At 34.7% G+C, this 4,159-nt stretch overlaps 1 pseudogene; it reads right to left on the reverse strand.

Moving 5' to 3' along the window:
- Nucleotides 1–313: 313 nt before the first annotated feature.
- LOC142626716 (ISWI chromatin-remodeling complex ATPase CHR11-like) lies at nucleotides 314–3,895 on the reverse strand (annotated as a pseudogene).
- Nucleotides 3,896–4,159: the final 264 nt, after the last annotated feature.

Raw genomic sequence — 4,159 nt, forward strand, 5'->3', positions numbered from 1 at the left:
AGAGCATAATGTTAGAGACTAACTAGATGACTATCACTAATGAGTCAACACTTGTACTTGAAGTCATTTTGCATAATCCGAGAGAGAGAGAGAGAGAGAGAGAGAGAGAGAGAGTTATTTTGCATTATATATCTATATATATATATATATATATATATATATATATATATATCTATAAAACAGTTTATTGAAGTTATTTGAGTAACATGAGTACATGGGAAATGACAAAATTTTCTCAATAGTCACGTTCAAAACTATGACAAAGTAGGGTTCAAAATTGATAAATATTTGCAAAGACAAAGTTGATCGTCCCTCATGGTCTTCCTGAGCAAAGACTACTATAAAAAGTTGCAGATTCTTTTTTTGTTGTAAATAATTTAGCAGTATGAAACTTAGTAAGGAAAATGGCATTTAATGGGTCTCCTACATCTAAATGTTTTAACACCCAGTTAGAGAAGGATTTAATGCAAAATGAATAAGATTATAAAGAGTCAGGTAGATGCAAACCATATGGAAGATACCCAAATACCTTCAGGTTCATCCACATCTATTGTCTCTTTCAGCTGATTCGTATCACGGTGTTTGCTGAAATATTGTCAAATAGTAAATAAATTATGCATAATCACGAAACTTGAGATCAATTATGTACGAGGCTTTTATCAAAGCAGAAATCATATATGCAGGAGCTCAATGATACCCACCATCAGAAAGCGCACTTCCTTTTCATACAGCTCACTTAGCCTTTGAGTGTTAAAGAACTGAAAATCATGCCTGCCAGCAACAAAAGAAAAGAATAAATAAACAAATATATAGGTTTCATAGCAGGTGAGAACACGATTGCAGTTTTGGCACGAGTTTCAATAAGTGCTTACAATTGAGGCATCCGAGGAATCCGAGGCTCTTTCGGTTTTGCCGGACCACCTTGGCGCATTGTTTGCTTAAAGTATTCAAATTCTGAGTAACTACACAAGCAAAAATGATTTCATATAATGATTGAAACTCATTAAAATGCATTAAAAAAAAAAAAAAAACAAAAATGATATTACTTTCGTTTCCGCTCTCTTTGGTGGTTCAATCCAGTTACCACTAGCAAGTTTCTTGAAATCAACCTTGGTCTCGTCCTTCACCACAACAAAAGGCATGGACAGTAGTAAGTTACGAAGTGAGCCTTAAAGCAACACCAAGCAAAGTACAAATTGAAGAACCTATATTGGTTGATGAACAAAACATGACAGAATTGCCTTTACCTTCTCATCATCAAAGTCATACAATTCAGCAGCTGCACAAAACCATATCAATATCAGCACTAGACATTTTAAAATTATATCATCATTGCAAAGCAAAAACTATACAACTATATATATTAATAGGCAAAAACTCTTGAAAACAAATATACTTACTGTCATCCATTTTAAATTTCATTGCATCTTCTGTGAATTTCTTCATCGTGGCATCAAGCTCAACAATGGCCTCTTCTCCTTTTGCAATTATTCTATCAATCTCCTCATTTGTAATTGTACTATCCTTGGAACTGAAAACCATTTTAGCACCGAACCTCAGCATCTGTAGTAGTTCATCTTTATTAACAGCTGCAAGGAAGAAGAATGCATGTGTATAATTTTTAATACAAAAATTTGTCCCCAAAAAAAGGGACACTAAAAGGAAAATCGTTTAACTCAAAAAAATGCTTACTCTTCTGCTCTGCTAATCGTCCTTGCTGGATCACCAAAGCATCAAGTGCTAGCTTTTTATAAGCCCTCTCAATAACTTTTTCCTCAATAGTATACTGTTCCATAAATCATTTACAATCACAAAGATGATTAAAAATGATTACATCTAGCTTCTAATATGTTATTTAAAAAAACACAAATCCAAACCTCTGTGCAGAACCGAAAAACTTGAACTTCTTTCTTTTGACCAATCCTATGAGCACGATCCTGTGCTTGCAATTCAACTTGGGGATTCCTGAGAAAACCACAAACATCAACAAAACTACCAAAACAGCAAAAAAAGAGAGAAAAAAGAAATGCACATACACACACCACAGTAACTTCCACAAGAAAATATAGATGGATGCTCACCAGTAACTATCATAAAGAATGACAATATCTGCTGTAGCAAGATTAATACCAAGGCCTCCACCTCTACTTGATAATAAGAAAACAAATTTCTCACTCCCTAGCTTATTAAAAGCACCAATGGAAGCATCACGATCTTCTCCACCAGTTTTCCCATCAATCAAGCAATATAGGTATCCACGAAACATTAAGTAATCTTCCAGAATGTCCAGCAGCCTCGTCATCTGAATTATAATCAAATATACTAACCACACAATCAGATAGCAAAAATAAAAATACAGTACATAAAAAATAACACTGCATATCAAAGCATGTATCCATTACCAAACAGGAATCTATTGCAAATAAAATCATGAAGCCAACCATAGTCACCAACAACGTAATTATTAGAACAATTTTAAAGAAAAATTACCTGTGAAAATATCAGGACCCTAGAATCACGCTCTTTTAGCTTCGGAAGCAACTTATCCAATAGAACCATTTTACCTGCAAATTGAAATTGATTGTCCATTAGGTTTGATCATTTGTCAATGTAAAAACCCTACAAACCCAAAATTACATGGAACAAATAGCATACCAGCATTTGTAATAAGATGATCTCTGGTAGAATATGGAGGGCTAGGTTCAGCACCTTGAAAAAGATATGGGTGATTACAGCATTTACGCAGCTGCATTGCTATATTCAGAAGACGCTTACATTCTCCACCAGCATTAACAACTTCGAGATCTTTCTACAGTAAAGCCCTATAAAAGTGTTTCTGCATTTGTGACATGCCGAGTTTAAGAATTGTTTCCTTCTTTGGAGGTAAACCTTTCTCCACATCTGACTTGAACCTTCGGAGGAGAAAAGGGCGGAGGACCTTTTAAATGAAGAAAACAAACATTATATATGTCATCAGCTTAAAAGATAAAGCGTGTTTGAAGGGCAGAGAGAGAGAGAGAGAAGGCTAGAAATCATAACATAAAACACACTCCCTAATTAGAAGTTTTTAACCTACCTTATGAAGCTGCTGGACAACTTCTTGCTGATCATTTTCACCAGAAATTTGGAACCATTCGTCAAAAGTTTTAGCAGAACTGAATATCTCAAGCAGAAGAAAGTTGAGAAGGGACCGGAGTTCATGGAGATTGTTCTACACAACGAGAAAACAACATTGCATTTAGATTAAAGAAATTAGTGTCCCAGCAGATACCAACAACTGATCACCCAGAAAAAGAAACAGATCACTAACTCCCAAAAGATATTGAAAGCGACTAAAATTCGGGGCGTAAAATAACCATGACACTCTCAGGACCAAGTTAAGGCATATATGGAGCAGGATAAATTAACAAAAATAAATCCCAACACGAAGATACATTTTACAATATAAAAAAAACCATAGTCATGATAAATAAGAAACTAGACTTAGAGACAATCACAAAAGATACACATGACAAAATAAAGCACTGTTCATTGGATCTTTTCCTTCCATGACATTGACCTTCAAAGATTCTCATGGAAAATTTGTATTAATATTCTCTATAACCTAAAATTTTGTAATTGTGAAAGTTAAGACTACAAGGGTGACATGTTCTGCACTTCCTATAACCAAATCCTTCTCAATCTTCCCTGCCACTTCCTCCATCATTTCCTCATGATCTGCACTCACGGAGTTCTTGGCCTCACTAAATTCTTCATTAAACTTATTATATTCCTCCTCATCCAGTTCACGATATGCAAGCACCAAGGTCCTCAAACCAGCATTGGCATAGTCATTAATATGCTCCTGAGTCTGCTCCTCAAACTCTCCTCCATTCTTTGTAAGTCTTCCAAACATGACACTGCTCAGGAATAAATTAAAAATTATTTAAATAATTTAAGTTCAAATAAATTTGTTAACAAGGAAACAAGTGAAAAAGGAAATTAGAATGGCACAACATCAATGCAAGAATCACTGTGTTGACCAACCTCTTGCAGGCTACTGTAGGATTAACAACATTTTGTCATAGAGTTTGTGTGAAAATATTACTTACTGAGGTAACTAAAAATCTAAAACCCAAAACCCAGTAACAAGAAACGAGCACAAAAGCCAAAATGAAAA

This window comes from Castanea sativa, chromosome 1, assembly GCF_040712315.1.
Source record: "Castanea sativa cultivar Marrone di Chiusa Pesio chromosome 1, ASM4071231v1".
Classification (NCBI taxonomy): Eukaryota; Viridiplantae; Streptophyta; class Magnoliopsida; order Fagales; family Fagaceae; genus Castanea; species Castanea sativa.